At 44.0% G+C, this 17,469-nt stretch overlaps 1 protein-coding gene across 2 annotated transcripts in view; it reads left to right on the top strand.

The window, feature by feature from the left end:
* The window catches only part of LOC119176906 (uncharacterized), a 566,139-nt gene that overhangs the window by 451,773 nt on the left and 96,897 nt on the right, over positions 1 to 17,469 (top strand). The window lies entirely within an intron of this gene.

The raw sequence follows: 17,469 nt of genomic DNA, 5'->3' as shown, positions 1-17,469 counted from the left end.
GCATTGCTCATAGCATTCGCATGGGAGAAATTACGCGGCTGGTGTCAGTGTTTTCACTACCCGTCAAAAAGCGTCGAAATTCTGCTCGGGCAAATTTTCGAATCTGCGCATGAAGCTACTCCAACGTCAGTACAACTCACGTATTTAAGGGGATTTTTTTTATTACCGCAAGTGGGAGGTGCAAAACGCGACAAAAAGACATCTAAATGCCTTAGAACGTGTGTCTGATTAAGTGAACCATTTATTCATACTAACAATATATCACAATTTTTGTTTAGGTTGGTTAGGACGAATAATAGAATGCTACGTAAAGCTCCATAGGGGGAAAACAAGATAAAAAGAACTGACTGCTGTTGAGAAGAGGACTCACTAAATTCGTGCTACATCGAGTCTGTTCGGCGTTCCCAAGGATTTCATGAGGCGCATAAGAAATTGAAAGAATCTTCTACTCAAGCCGTTGACAAACACGTCTGGAGTATTTTTAATGACGCCTTTTCATTCGAAAACTTTCAAAATAACAGGTGATAGAAAATTCAAAATTATTCGTCTCACAAAGTCCAGCTGACGAAATGCAAAGCCAAATGCCTTTGCAGCGCTGCGTGAAAACGGCAAAAAGACGCGAAGAAGATGTGTCGGAACATATCCAGCATGCAATCATTGAATAATCTAATGAAGTGAGAGCGTTTAACAAAAGACACCATTAGCACAAGCAAAAACTGGGGGTGGAAGCTTGATTTGCTAGGCCTTTTGGAGCAACACAGCGCCGGGTAATTCCTGGATTCAATGCGTGGAGTGCAAGGAGTGGGCTCATAAAGACTGCGGGAGGACCCACAAGGTGAATTTGAGTGGGCTTCTACAGCAAAATCTAAAGGGGTAAAATTTTTTCACACTGTCTTATTTTGCCTTGCAGGTTGGGGATAAATAAGACATTATTTCTTTTTATTTCTTTTTAGAACACCCCTTTGAACTGTGGCAAAATGGTGATATTTATGCAGCACATGTATACCTTGTACTCGAAAGAAAGTTACTGCATTGATATTTATGACAAAGAGCGGAATAAAAAATATTATTCGCCATTTTCAAATTTTAGACGCATTTTACCACACCTTACCCTACACAAAGCTGTATGATGGAAGATCGGGTGTGCTTTATTTTCCGTTATTGCAGTTAGGCCACTAATGTCACAGTTAGACCACACAAATAAAAAAACAAACGTTTAACATTTAGGTATAAACAGTGTAAGTAAGCTTTTCTGAAGACTACAAGTTGATTTAGTGTGTGTGTGTGAAAAATAAAACTATTGGATATTATACAGTAAGCACGGCGGGACTCATTGTTACTTGTTTTGAAACAAATGCCATTTAAGTCTTCGCAAAGGTGTGTGTGTGTGTGTGTGTGTGTGTGTGTGTGTGTGTGTGTGTGTGTGTGTGTGTGTGTGTGTGTGTGCCTAGAAGGGGACGCGTTCTTTAGTGGTGTTTTGTATTGTTGATTAATTACATGGGATTCATCGACATTGATTTGTCAATAATTGTGTGACACGTACGGGCGCGTTCATTCTAGTTTGTTTACATTTACTTGCTTCAGTCATCGTACTTCTGAACTTTTTACCTACTTATACTTAACACGTAATGGCGGTATATTATTAAGCTTCATGACACTGCATGTGTATGAAGCCAACGCTGTGCCTTCCCTGACTTTCGCATTCCACAGGCTGATATACCCGTGCGTTGTTTTTCGCATATTTCTTTTTCGTAAACCCTAGAACCAGAAGCAGACCCGTCTACAGACACCTTAGGATAATTTTAACTACTACAAATAAATGAAACTAGTCTCTAAAATATACGAATATGATCAAAAATTTAGCAAACCAGCCTTCAATTCAACGCAGAACTGCATTTTTTTTAATAAATAAATTTTTGAAACTGCTAATTCAGTGCGCGAAACAATCACTCTTAAGGGCCAAAGTATGACACGACAAGAAACAGCGCAGACTACGAACTCTTTTGTATTTGGAGCACCTGCGAGCCCATATAAAGTCACGATGCAATTACGCCACCTGGTGAGAGCCCGTGGATTTCACAAAATATAATACGTGACTGATACATCTGTATCTTGCCTGACTGCGTGCACATCAAGACCATTTGCTACCACCCTCGGCCGGCGTTCGTAACGATTATGACAAACTTGCTTGCCACATTAAGCAAATGTTTGAAAACTGAGGCTTTTTTTGTTCAGAGTCCTTCAGGACATGTGAAAATCCTCGAAAGATTGAAGGACGCTTCGCACTGGCGATGCTAATTCTGCAGGAAGGGCGTATCTAGGCAGTCTTTATTGTTTTTTTTTCTTCAGGTTTCTCTTTCTTCGACCATCAAGGCACTCTAAGAACAAGAGGAAGGAGACTTCTCTACGGCGCGAGCGCACACTCGGATGCTCTAGGTTATTTTACGTATACGTTACGCTAAGCGACGACGACAGCATACGACAGCCTGGCCCCTTAATGTGTTCTGCGGTTTATAAGAACAATGGAATATTCGCTTACTGCATTCATATTTAATATGTAGCACCAGACATCTTCGCACGAAGAGAGACGCCAAATGTGGCAGAAATAAAGAAATTACATTACTTAATATTTATATTAGTGAAGACGGGAAGTCGATTCAAATGGGAGACCTGACGTCCTCCCGGGGGAATGCTTATCAGCGTTTCGAGACTTCGAAAAAAGTTCTCTGCGGTAATTATTGCGGAGTAACAAAACTTGAATTATCACCAGCGAAAACTAAACCAAAGCGCGAATGAGCGCACCACGCAGACGATTAAGAATGACGTCACTGTTCACGATGACTGCAATGGTGTTCTGGGTTCGTTAATGTACATGCACCATGTATGCTGAATTTTAAGCACAGTCCACTCACAAGAAGCGATATCGATTGATAGTCGGTATAACGACGCTCGCTCATTCTGGGCGTCTCTTTATTGTAATGTAATCACGCTCTTCCACGCTTCGGTTTCACCGGTTAATTAGTAAGATTTCATCACTCTGTTTAAACTGCCAGCTGCCGCTGTTAGGCAGTTTCAAAGCAGCAGTAGATTCTTCACAGGAAAGGTTCCAGTTTTCCCATTTGAGCCCGCCACCTGGCTTCACAAATGAAAAACAAATATTGTTTCTTAACTACCTGCGTAACTTATGTCGCTAGGAGAACTCTCAGAGGGGCACCACAGCGCTTTTTCAGCTTGGTGGGAACACGCGCAGCCGACTAGTGGGCATAAGACTTCTGAGAACACGCAAGCCAAATATTATACGCTGCACGTGATCAGTAATGTACAATTATTTTCAAAGTCAGGTAAAAAGCGTTCCCTCTTCTTTCAACAAATGACGACATATACTCTAATTACCATGCCGTATACCCCAGTTCATTTTCATGGAAGAAATTTAGCATCGTAGGCTGCATAGTTGCCGAGGCCGCCGCGAGAGAGCGCCCCATGCACGCGCGAATGAGCGATCTCCCTAAAAGAAAGCCGCGGGTTAGAAAAATAAAGTTCTCGAGGTTTAGACGCGCGCATGACGTAACTTTATCATCGGTACCATCCCTCACTGCTTAGCTTCAAGTGCACTCGTTGGGACGAGAAAAGAGAGAGAGAGAGCAATTACAACGTGTGAAGAATCTCTTTAACTCCGCTCATGCTTCAAGCATTGTAAACATTTTTGGGGTGGCTGATTCGTGAGGCAATGAACTAATTTCGTGATGCAATTTGATGGTTACGTGGAAAAATGTTGCAGGGTCCCTTTGGCATATCTGCCTATACAGAAAAAGTAGTTGTGATGGCAGCGAGCAAATACTCCACTTACCTTATTATTTAGGACTTTTTGACACAATTTTAAAGACGCTTAATAAGTTGATTTAAAGACACCTTGTATATATGACGCGCAGCGCCTTAACAGTTTCTCTATAAACCTACAAGGTATACCTTGTAGAGAATTACTCTTTGAGCGAGATACTAACCACTTCTTTTTTCACTTTTAATTTCTTTCTTTCCAACGTATAGCACGTCATCAACGTCATGGCATTTCATTTCTTTTCTGCATGCTTAGGAGGCATTGAATGAAAATTTGGCTAATTAAATCTGAGACAGCAATGCTTCTTTAATTAAAACGCATCATCGTCTCTTCTTTTTCTTTTCGATTCCTGGTTTTGTCGTAAATGCAGGTCGGAGCTTGGGGACGACACCAGCCTGACGTATGCAGGCAGAGGACTCATAACAAGCTGTATGTTCAGGAAGCTGCTTTGGAAGGGAAAATCACTACCAACAGCAACATATATAATGAGACTCGTGTCTCCAGGACACGCGCGAGGCTGTTCTCTGGCAGAACGTCTACAAAGGAAGCAAACCGCGCTGTCTGCACCGCCTTCTACAGCTATCGAGCGGCCACCGCTTCTTTTGAACGTCACTTTCTTCGCGCTCGAAACAGTGCAGCGCGGGCGTACAACTTGAGCCGCTGAATAGTGTGGCGCCACTGCCATGCATAAAGCCACGAACCTGTTTGATCGTGCAGGCGCCCGGTTATGGCAGAAGCAGACAAGCACGTAGCGCTTGAGTTCGCACTGCACTTGCTGAACGGCAAAAGTACGCTCGGTGGGGCCGACGTTGGCGGCTGGAAAATGGGCGGCCAGTGCACGTGCCGGCTCTTGCAGCCTACCTCAGCTCCGCACAAACGGTGCCGTCCAAGAAATAACGCAGAGTGTTCCGCCATAAATCGTGGTAGATGGCGCAGTCCTTCGAAGTTTGTTTTCCCATGAAGGGCATGCGGCGGCTGTAGACACGTACCTTGCTATGCTTGCAGTTTTTTTGTTGTTGTTGTTCAAAGTGGTGAACGTATCTACGGCACTAAAGCAACCACTCATGACGACAGCAAAATTGAAGGGAAAAAACCAACTCCGCAAAGAGCATATGTGACTTTTCGTTTGATATTAAGGAAGTTTTGTGTAACTGTACGGATGTTTCAACAGTAAAGAGAAATATTGGAGATAGAGAGAGAGAGAGAGTGTGTGTGAGAAGGAAAGACGGAGAGGTGAACCAAAGCACCTCCTGTTTCTTAGTAGACATTGAAGAACAGTAACAAGGCAAGAGAAGAGGAGTGTCATTTCAATTGTTGGTTTTTGAGGAGGTGGTATTGATTCTTACTATCAGGCTAAGCCGTACAGTGTGCATTCTAATTGCACAGCCCCATAGAGAGCTGCTGCAGCATTCTCATGTTCGAGGAGCTTAGACGTGTGGTAGCCAATGTTCGTAGGCTACATAGAACGTATACATGGTCTATGCGGGTATTAACAGCCACTGATGTGTTCAACGGGCCTTGCAGGGCTGATAAATATTAAATTCATTGCCAAATAGTATAATGCATCTAGCATTAGCTGGAATATGGCTAAAGTTCTATCATGCAGTGGAAACGATAACCATGGGCCATCCACCATGTCTACTGAAATACTTATTGAAGAGCGCCATGTGCCTGTAAAAAGTTTCGAGTTGACGTTATATGCAACCTAATTGCACAACGCAAGCGCATGAAGCGAACTTTAATGTCCCCGCAGTGTAACGAAGACCTGATGGCCTTGATCTGTGGGGTTTGTAGGAAACGATAAGAATTTTCTTGCGAAGCAGAAGGTGGGTGGTGTTGTCGGAGTATTGGGCCAGAATCGACAGTTAGGTTCTTCAAGGCTTCCATATAATTGGCTTCTCTGACCTTGGCATTGCGTCAGCTTCACTCGTATGCAAAAAAGAAGACAAAGTTTCGCCAGCATGCGCAAGGTATGCAGAAGTTTGTTAAATATATCCTTCGATAATTGGCATGAATGTCATTTAGTTATTGGAATGAGCCATTTTTATGTTGGTTGATCAATTATAATTGTGCTGTTAGCTCGGCTGTCATCGATATTGTTGCAGCACTGCAGTCTCTACCATCAGCCTTACGCCACGGACCGCATGAATAATTGTTATTCTGTTATTCCCGACTGCAGATGTAGTACATCATCTAACAGACAAAGAACATCAAGCCACTTTTCTCTAGTTACCTAGTAATTGTGGTATCATCGGCAAAGAACGCGTTGATTGAGCCACCCGTTCAGCCCATACTTAACGCAACGAACTGCCTCCCGCTTTCTATGAACGGCGCTGCATGGGAGGTCCACTCGGTTGCTCGTGAGTGCACCAATTCTCAATGGATTGAGCCGCCCTTCAGACATGCCTGATTGCACTCATTTTACTCAACCTCAAATCTTCCAGTGCCATTGAGGCTTCACCGAGTAAGCGCTAGCCCTCTCAGGAGATTGTGGTTAGGCGTTGCATGGCCTATGTGTTCTGTAATGGTATGGCCGACACCGCAGACTGCGACCACTTAGGTAACGAAGAAACAATTGAACATCTTTTCCGACTTCCCACTGTAGAGTACGCAGCCACTAACCTTTAACAACGCACTGAGTAAGTTGGATGACCAACTTCTCTCAGAAGAAAGAATTCTAAGCCATGTACAGGACGCAACATCGCATAAAAAGGCTCTGCAAGTGATACTGTACTTTTTTTGCGATCGACCGGCCTTTCTGAACGACCGTAATCAGAACGTCCTTCCTTTCTGTATAGTTCGTTATTTTTTTATCCTGTGTGTATGCGCACTTTTTCTCTTTGTTTCTCTACGCCCTCTTTTTTATCCCTATTTGGAAAGCCCCATGAATGGGAAAAAAAACCGGATGCAAATATCTGGTTTATCTCCCGGCCTTCGTTTTCATTGTCTCTTTCTATATGATGCTATTATGAAATATCATGACATCTCATGCTGTCATAACGCGCATAGAGACCCTGTACTGGTTCGGGGGGGGGGGGGGGGGGGTGAGAGGATGACATAGACGGAGACACGGAGAGGTTCCCTAGTTCTTAGACTGGCCGCCAACGCTGCACTTGGAAAAGGGGTGTGGGTAATAGAAGAATATAACAGAGACACTGGAGAAAAGAAATGTGGCTGATCCCCCTATATAGGAATTAGTATAGCACGAAAGTGAAACGTATCTTTTATACACTAGTTGAGCGTTTAATGTGCATTGTTTCAGCTACAGCAACTAATTGCAAAGTCAGGTGAGGAACGGCAAACAGCTCGGAACTGGCAGCGCACACCTCAAGCAAAAATCACGCATGAAATCAGCATAAATAGTACGAGTTTGGACTAACAATTGTCACAGCTAGACACTTAAACCACGCTCAAACAGAAAGGCGCACAAAACGAGCGCACAAACAACTGTCACAATTTTTCCTGCGTCGTCTGTCAGCAGCATGGTCATTTCAATAACGCGGCCGTGGCAGCGGGCGAAGTGACCTTCGTCCTCTCCCGAATCACGACTGTGATAAGCGCGCGCACAGGGGAGACCATTCTCCGTAGAGGCGGCGCTTGGCGAAGACGACGACCATTAAAGCACGCCCAACGCGAGCCTGTCTCGCCATCTCGCCACTGATGATGAAAACGCGCTGGAGTTTCGAAACTCTGGGGACTTTCAAACAGTTTATGGTGTATATAAATGGCTTGTTGTTATCATGCCAGGCTGCGTACGTCGTACGGCATAGTGGTTAGCGTTGCGCGCTGAGAATCAAGAGGTTGCTGGTTCGATTATGCGTGACAGATGCTTGTCTTTTGGGTTTTCTTTGGGGGGGGGGGGGGGGGGCAATCTTTTTGTAGATATTTTTCAACGTCCCTCCTTTGACGAAAGTATGTCAGCGCAGTCGCGGTGGACCCCAGCATAAAACAATTCCGTGTTAAAAGAAAAAGACAAAAATATAACAAAAAGGATTCACTCGTCAGCTTCTCTCTAATTATGCGCACAGACGGGTAACTACGCTTTCAACACCTCCTGCGCTCAGGCTGGTCTAGGCTGTTGTTTTAAGGGTGATTGTTAAGTATATTAAGTCCATTTGAAAGCCACTTTCTGGGCACACTGACATGGGACACGCAGAAAAATAATGGAATTGTTTCGCCGCAGTAGCAGTTAATTGAGTAGGCGTTCTAGAAAGCCACGTCAAGCCACCGGCAGCACAGAAGCATCTCCTCCGCTTGAGATATTCCTAACGGGGAGACGGAGCTGGAGAAATGGATTTACCCTATGAAGCCAAGTGTTGGAGAAATACATCAAATGTTCAAGGGCAAGTTCACGTGTCAGTGGGTGAAACCTTGTAGGTACATTGACTCTGAATAATGGCATAAATAAAGAGCGAATACCATGAAGGGCAGATTCGGCGACCTCATGTACCATACGTTACAGCAGATTCTGCACTAGTCCGATATTTATTTATACTCAGTGTTGTGTTTTTCTTTTCTGTGTGGCACACTGAAGGAGAGTTATGTCAGCAACTAATTGTTTGTGAGGGTCATGAAGGAAGGCTTACATGATACAAAGTCGGTAAATATTGTGCATGTACGAGAGGGTATCTAATTACTAACTGTAATGCAGCACTGAGGAATGTGAGCTTTTCAGCCGTAGATGATGCTAAATGTGATGCCTTGAATTTTATAATTATTAACTTCACTGAATTAATCACAGCTCCTGCTGAGCTTGCGTAATAACTGAAACGTTCATATAAACGTGAAAGCGTCACTGTGTTTCTCATGCAAGAACTGCAGTGTGGCTTCTTGTAGGGTTTAACTGCGACAAGTTGTTTTTTTTTATTCCAGGGTTAGATAGAGCGGCGTCAAGGTGATCTAGGCACCAGAACTATATGTGTTGCCTTTCTGCAGCCGTGAAGTTCGATGGTAGAACCACACGATAAGCAACAATCATACCACCAAACGCGAACTGTTGCCTAGAAGCACGAAGGAGAAGCGAGGTAGTGTGATGGAGTCGAAATAAAATGTATTATGTGTATTCTTGATGAACTGACATGAATATGTTTTTATTTAGGAATCACACGCGATGGCGACAGAGGCTACTAAAAGTGCACATCTCAGGCCAAGACGTATTATAGATGCTTGGGCTTGAATCTATGGAGGTCATATACGTTTCTTCTTCGGGTTATTCCCAGCATAGGTAACCCGTACTGCATAAAATGAAGGAACGGTAAGGCTTAAAGTTGAATATTTTCTCATACAAATGACCCCCGCAATTGAACCGCAAGAAATGTTAGCACATGTGTGATCGTGCTGAACTTATTTCTCATATAGGAGGTATGAGGGCTCCATCAGAGGCCGATATCTATTATTGCTTCAAGTGGTAAGGCATCTCGTAACTGAGAACATGTCCATTGATTCCCATGACGTGTGGTCTTTTTGCTTTCCGTGTGAAGGCAAACAGCGAGCATTTCAATTTAAAGCACTAGCCCTAGTCCTTGAAGGTAATTTTACGTCATTGGAACCGCTCCCTCTGGCCTAACATGCACATGCAGACGCGTCACCTCTGATGTCCAGGTAGGAATGTTATCTGCATATACTGAGACGTGAAGAAAAGAACTTCAGTACGACTGCACCCACAAAAAAAGGCACGGACTGCATAAAATAAGACACACACACTGCGTGTGCACTTCTATACTTTCCATGTCTTTGTTTTTCGCAGTTGCACTGAAGTATATATACACTGAACTTGTATTGAAGTATGAAGTACCAACTTGCCCAAAATTATGCTCTAAAAAAGAAAAGCAGGATTCTCATCAAGAAGGCAGATGAGCTCCCTGTTCGTATGGGCTCAAGACTCAACCTTAAGACACACCACGACAAGTACAATGATGCGTTGCTGTACCATCTTCAGTTCGTACAAAGAAATTTTTACCCTTTCAATACTAAGTCCATCGGTACACATGGCCTTCCACAGCAACATTTCCCAAGACATTCAGATTGGTTTCATAAGATGCATTCTCGTATGCACTTTCACGTTCAAGAACCACGACGCAGAAGAATCCTGACTAGTATTTTCTGCAATAGTTTTGAATATAACAGGTTAACAGTGTTATTTATGAGTGCACGAGCAGGCTGAAAGCTGGCCGAAACATCAGCGTGTATCCGTTGGCGCGACGGGATGATAGGGGGCCAAATCTGGAGAATATTAACCTGGTTTGAACAGTGGGGCTAAGCGGTTAGACTTCTACGAAAAACTTGCCAATATATTGCACCACGAGTCGCTGCACACAGTCAGAAGGGCGCACCGGGCTGTTTGACCAAGTTTACAAACGGTCATGCCGGCGGCACCATGATGTCCGTGTGATGAAGAATGCTTTCCTGCTGCCAAAGCTGTCTGACGCTCCTCTGCAGAGAACATATTTTCATCCCGAAATCTCAGGGACCTAGTGCATTTCCAAGATTGCTCAGGGCAACGAAGATCTCTGGCCGGAAACCCTCGCACAGAAACATCTTGCGACTTCAGTTTCGCGATAACCTTGATGGAGAAAAAGACTTGAATGGGTGGTGCTTCTGTGGGAAATGTTCGTAGGCAGTGGACAAATCTCCATATTTGCGATGGTAAGAGTTGAGTGCGTTGATACGACGCTGAATCTTTCTCTTCACATTACTCGCCTCTCACGTCGGAAATGGGTTCGGTGCGCCTATAACCACCTTCGGCGCAACCACGACGTAGCTTTAAATTCAGAATTTTTTATGTCGCCATAAAATATAAGTAGCGTGTTCATCAGCATCCTTGCTTAGACGTTGCTGACTCGATGGTCGTGGGTTCGATGCCGGCCGCGGTGGTTGCATTCAGATGGAGGCGAAATGCTGGAGGCCCGGGTACACTACGACGTCATTGCACGTTAAAAAACACCAGATGGTCGAAATTTCTGGAATGTTTCTTTACGGCGTCCCTCATAATCATATCGTAGCAGTGGGATATTAAAACCCAGGTTTTACTATTTGTTAGACCGTCTAGGTTCTTAATAGAACATTCTTCCTTTTGCTATTAGCATTTGAAGATAATGGCACTCTCAAAATATTATCACCATCTCTCCGCCTATTGAAAGGCCAAAGTACGAGTTATTCAGACTTCTGGTGTCGGGTTTTCTAACTGGCAAGTACTTGCATAAAAAATGGCAGCATATCCACGGAGTGAATGATGGAGAGTGGGGCGAAGAATTCGTCCGTCCATGCGTCCATCAGCCCGTCCGTGCGTGCGTCTGTTCGTGCGTCCGTCCTGTCCGTTCATGCGTCCATCCATGCATCTGCCTATGTGTCCGTTCGTCCATCTATTCAACACTCCAAGTACCACCATCTCGCATCTTTTTATCATATATTCCCCATATAGAAGCACCGCCATCCAGCGGACATTCCAAGGACTAAACGAGAGGTGGCACACGCACACTTTCTTACGGCTTGCGCTTCGGGTCCACTTCCCACCTTTAACCACCTCGAGTTCATGGTATATACTAGTTTCCTGTATTCATGGCACTGCGGCCGAACGCTCGCTAAACCTTTCGAAAACCAAGGAGGTTACGCCCAGCGAGTATGACGTAGCAAACTTTTTCAGTCAGATAGTGCTTAATGTACATGCCAATGACTGCTAATGGGAAATGAGAGGCGGAGAATTCGGCTTTTACTTTCTTACGGCTTGCGCTTCGTATCTACTTCCCATTTTTAACCACCTCGAGTTCATTCATGGTATATACAAGTTCATTGTATTCATGGCACTGCGGCTCAACGCTCGCTAAACCTTTCTAAAGCTAAGGAGGTTACACACAGCGAGTATAACGTAGCAACCCTTTCTTGTCAGATAGTGCTCAATATACATGCCAATGGCTGCCAATGGTGATCGCAGCCTGCGCGTTAACTAAAAGCCGAATGCTCCTGTCTCTCGTTCTTCACTAGCAGCCATCGATATGTACATTGAGCACTATCTTTTATTGTTCAACAACGCACAAAATAAGTCTTTCACCGGCACCACCTTGGAGGTCAAAATGTTATACTTGTTACATACTACGAGAGACGAAAGGGTGCCGCTATAAGAAGCTTCGCCCCTAAAAACATAGTCAACCGCTTGGTAGTATTTTTGTTTTAATTTACTTACTTCAAAATCCGATAGGCCAACAGTTCGGGCCAAGTAGAATATGCTACACAATAAATAAAAGTACTATATGGCACCACCTCTCCTCATGTAATTCATAAGTGGCAGACTCTTGTTGACCCGAAGAGGGGCATCGACACCTCTACCTTCTGTATGTGTACATTTTGCCACCCTTCATGCATAGCCAACATGGAGCACCTCATTCTACACGGTCCGGTTCTACATTATTATCTAAAGAACGATGCCAATTTTCTACATCTTGATTTGGAAGTTGTACAAAAAGACATACTCGAGACATAATTCTTATCAGCTTGTCACAAGAGCCGACTTCGGAATGAGTAGTGGCTTGGCGCGCATGATATAGTGTGCACCTACCCGAAATCTTTCTTCTCCAATTTCCCCATCAGTGAATTTTGGTCCTCTAGTTACATAATAAAATAATGCATTTATCGATCTGTGCCACAACTAGAAAATTGTCACGAGCAGGGCAGATAAAACCTTTAGAACAGTATGTGGGGCCCTGAGCACACCAGATAGGTAAAAAGCATGTGCTTAGTTAAGTACAACCTCCTAGAAGAAACACGTACGATTTTCAGAACGCGGTTAAAGAAAGGACATAAAATGGCTGCTATAGAAAAGAGGTTGTCGTGACATCACCCTCAAGATCATTATATGAACACTAATCATTGTTATTTCGGGAATATATGAGATGTTTTAATATTATGTCCCCCCTTCGTGTGGTTAAGTGTAGCCTGCTGACGTTCTAACATATGATTTTCGTGATTTGTTCTGCCTTTTGATATTGTCTCGTAGGTGACGGCAAGTTGACCAGTCAGCAGACAAAGAGAAGCAGAGATACGTCGGCAGGAAACTTAAGAAAAGTTTATTGGGCCCCAAAATATTAGAAGTAATCGTTCAAAGGCGCTAGACGACCACGTGGCTGAACGGAAGACGTCAGACTGCCTGGGGACAAATGCGGCAATCCCCTATCCTGTCCTTACGTCACATTCGGACATCCTCCTGAGGTACGAGTAGTACGCTTGAAAACAAGTAAGAACGGTGTTGGAAGTGGATAAGGAAAAAGTTAACTCATTACAGACATGCTTCTTTTATAAATGTGCATAGAAGTATAAATCATGCTTCAGTATGACGTACATTATAAGCACGGAAATTTCGTGGCCGTCGGGTTTTCGACATCCTTTATTCTTTTCTTTATTATTTATTGAAGGATTACCCTGCATTGCCTGAAGGCACTACAGTGGGGTAGTTACAGCAGCGACATGAACAAGTTTTCACTTCTACAGCAGATTGCATTTCATGCAGCTTATTCCACGCTTCAATGGTTATAACAAAAAAGATGGTTTTACAAGTAGGATTGTCTTGGTACGCCATTCTTTTAATTTGGAAATATGGTCAGTTCTAGGTGAATAGTAATAAGAATCCTTAAAGTATTTTTTGTTCTTACTTGTTTTATTGCTTTATACCTGTAAAAAGAGCTTCAGTCACGTACATTGCCGACGCGAGGAAAGCGATTCCCACCCAAGTTAATTTTTTCATTTGATTGCAGCTCAGACCCTCCCTTGTACCATCCCAAGATGAACCTTGTCACCCGATTTTGAATTTTCTGAATTTTTCTGTTAGGTATCTATACCTGACTGCTCTTTTTACACAATCATGGTTTAAAATATACTCTTTCTTCATTGGTTCCTGCTTCTTTACATTTCTTCGACCTACAAGGACGAGATGACACACACTAGCAGATATATATATATATATATATATATATATATATATATATATATATATATATATATATATATATATATATATATATATATATATATATATATATATATACAGAGAGAGAGAGAGGGGGGTATTTTACTGCGAGAGCAGTCCCACGGACGACTTAGGTGCGTGCACACTGTCATAGTATTGACGATGCAGGCGCTGCCCAACGCGCCAAGGGCCGAGATGCACCAGATGCACATAGCGTTTGCCTGCCATGCAACACAATATCCCAGGAAACGTTGTGGGGGGGGGGGGGGCTCACAGTTTTCATTTGAGTAAGCATTAGTGCTGCTTCCATCACCTGTGACTTCTTTTAGAACCTTGCGATTTTATAAAAGATGTTTAGCTAAAGCAATGTAATCATTTATTTGGTTGCTCACATAAGACGACATTAGGAAGCTTTAGAATAGCGCACCGCGAGCCCTTGTGCTGCGCTCGCTGCCACTGCGCATGCGTCGGAACACGAGCCGGTGTTCGCGTTCGTGGACCGCACGCAGAAAATCCGAAATCGCGTGTGGTGATGGCGGCCCGCATTTGGCCCGCAAGCGCTGGTTTCTCGGCTACGGTGTCACTGCAATCGTGCGTTGCGATGCAGCAGGGCAAACGCTCTTCTAAAACTCTTATGGCGCCCGCTACGCCCGCAACGCCCGCAGCGCTTGCAAACGGTATTCTAAATCTCCCTATTATTTCTGTCAGTGTCATGCATTGTGTTCCGCTTGGAACGACAGTGGTGGTGTGGTAAGCCTGGTAGCTACTATGGCGCCTTCACAGTTGAACGTCAATATTACTGGACGTATTGCATCGCACCGATATCTCTCATTCGCGTGCTACTAAGTACTGTTTCCTGGATTTCAACTCCAACGGTAAGCTTTTAAGTGAACCTTGTGCTTTTGACTTAGCAAGAGTACTTTTCAGTGACAGCGTATCCTTAAAGGTGATTTCGAACGGAATAACGAAACTAAGCATCCTCATTCATGAAACTCGCACGTTTAAAGCATTGGTCCCCATTCAAATAAAAAAGAAACAAAAACAGAATAGAATAACGACGAGAAACAATTCTTCGTTCCAAGCATTCGGCAGTCAACGAGCTAGGTACTTTCTCGCCGGGAAGTAATCGGCATGAAAGCCTAATTCGCGTTCTTTAGTCACGTGATGCGCGAAACCCGACACGCAGAATGGCTGAGGCGTGTGGCCGATGTGTTTGCAATAGAACTCCACATTCTCCGCGGTGGCTCCCCACCCAAATTATTAAATGTACGCAATGTGTACACTTATGTTTTCCATTACCCATATGCTACTAAAGGATATTACGCATATTGAAAGAGTACTGTTTATTTGCGAGCGAAACAGGTCGAAGGAAGAAGGAGGACAAACATGCGGATGTATACAAACTACCACGCGATGACCGCCGACATATGCCGGCAATAGTCTCCTGTGAACTAGCTGTGGGGCGATATTTTTTATTGCTTGTAAAGCATCGGCACGCGAGGGTCTTTGAAACTGCTGGAATACAGTTTCACCATCAATGTAAGCACCGGCAAGTTGTTTGCATACATAAAATATGAGTGAGCGTTTCCTTATTCCATGCGACCCGGGTTATCATGGAGCGTGAGACTATGCAAAGTGTTTACAGACGCTTCTGTACGCAGCGATGGCCTGAGCGCTTCTGTAGCTTTATTCTGCCCTACAACCGATATCAGGCGGTCGTTTAAAATACCGCAACCCTCATCGTCGGTGACGGCCGAGCTAGCAGCGATTGAGGTCGCCCTTAAGTACGTACAAGAAGGGTGACCAGCATCGAAGGTTGTCATCCTCACCGACTCTCGAGGTGACCTTATCAGACTCACAAGCAAAGAGACCGAAAGCTCTACTCGTACCAGCATCATGGAATCCATAAACAACATTCTGTCGCGTGGGTAGGCTTAGCTGCACAGTGGGTACTTTCGCACGTGGGCACTGTGGCCAATGAAGAAGCAGATTGACTTGCTTCGGTATGCAACCATGATGGCTGTGACTGTCCGGTAATTCTACGTACGATGGCCAACCCTCGTCTGCTTATACGCCGACACCTCCTAAAGCAGCATCCAGACCAGCGTGTGGCGAATGGATCGTTCCCTTCCCATGTTCGTGGCCGTGGCTTGCATCGTAGTTCCCGAGCTGTGTTGTACAAACTAAGAGTGCGCTCTGTGCTGGTGCGTGAACGATTACACCGTCAAGGGCGTGTGGACATTCCGTTCTGCGCAGCTTGTTGCTGCTGCGAAACACTTGAGCATCTCGTAGTGAACTGCCCCACATTTGCTACGCAGCGGTCTTTGCTGATCAAGGAATATAAATTCCTAGGACTTAACTGCGCGACCCTCGACGACTACCTCTTTCCGAGCGGTTGTGCTTCCCGACGCGACCAGGCCCACCGAGCTCTCCTTACATTTGTGAATCAAACGGACCTGGCCACCCGTTTATAGACGTTTTTTTATATTTTTTATGTTTTTTACTCATAATCGTTAAAGTCTTCGTCATTTTGTTTAATCCCTCATCTCTTTTCCTCTTTCTTTCCTCTAATTTTTGTTTCCTCTGTTTCTTCCCTCCTCCCGAAAGAGAGAGTGAGCGTTGTGCCCCTCCAGATGACAGTTGCCATCTTGCTCTCTCCGTCTTTCCTCTGTGTTCTTGTGTATCTGTGTATGCAAATCAAATAAATAAATATTATCAGTGCACTCCGCTTATTTTTACATAATTGCAGCAACTTCCCTCAGTTTTACAGCGAAAGATGTTATGAGATCAAAACTCATGACATCAAAACTGATGTCGGGAAAGCGATCGCGTTATTGCGACTAGTAAAACGTTTTAAAACAGCGAAAAAAAAACAACCAGTCGTCGTACAATGTGATTAGCGTATTGAGTGGGTCGTCCAATGCTCCAATTCATTACAAAAGCATGTTCTTGTTCTCCTATTAACTGTGGCGCATACCCACTTCAGCCGTAATTCCTCATCGTCGTCAGCCACTGTATGAACAATTGGCACGAAATTGCTTGCTAGTGTTTAACGGATACCACGCTTCTCAGAAGAATAACAAAAAATAGCATAGCGAATGCCAGCCTACTACCGAAAAGTTTATTATTAATGCCCTAGTGGGTATCAAGCAAAATTGCTTGCAGTATTTACCCAATGAGTCTTCGCAATAGGCTTTGAAAGGCCGCTTTTTTTTTTTAGCTTTCGCTGTGACTCTGTTGCGCTTTCGGCGCAGGCCTGGCGTTTTTTTTTTCTACTGCATACATATCATGTATAATGTGCCATATCTTTAATGAGGTCCCCACTGACTGTGACTGTCTCAATAATCGAGATATGCTCGTGGATCATGCAAATTTATTCATTCATTCATTATTTTCATTGTAAAAATTAGGTGTAAACAGAAATCATTCGAACTGCAGCGCGAACGAAAGCCAGAAATTAATGTCAGACAAAACTCACGGCTTCTAATTTTTTCATAGCCGTTATTTAGAAGTCGTGTTCAGTGGAGGCGTCATGCAAAAACGGTTCCTATTGAGAGCTAACGCTCATGCGCAAGTGGAGATTATTGAACAAGAGGATGCTCATTTGATGGCACCGCCATGCACACAAGTTAGGGAAACGAATCAGTTGTGATGAAAACGCACGTTCTGCGCACACGCC

Source organism: Rhipicephalus microplus, chromosome X (genome assembly GCF_043290135.1).
Source record: "Rhipicephalus microplus isolate Deutch F79 chromosome X, USDA_Rmic, whole genome shotgun sequence".
Taxonomy (NCBI): Eukaryota; Metazoa; Arthropoda; class Arachnida; order Ixodida; family Ixodidae; genus Rhipicephalus; species Rhipicephalus microplus.
This window is presented reverse-complemented; position numbering and strand designations above follow the sequence as displayed.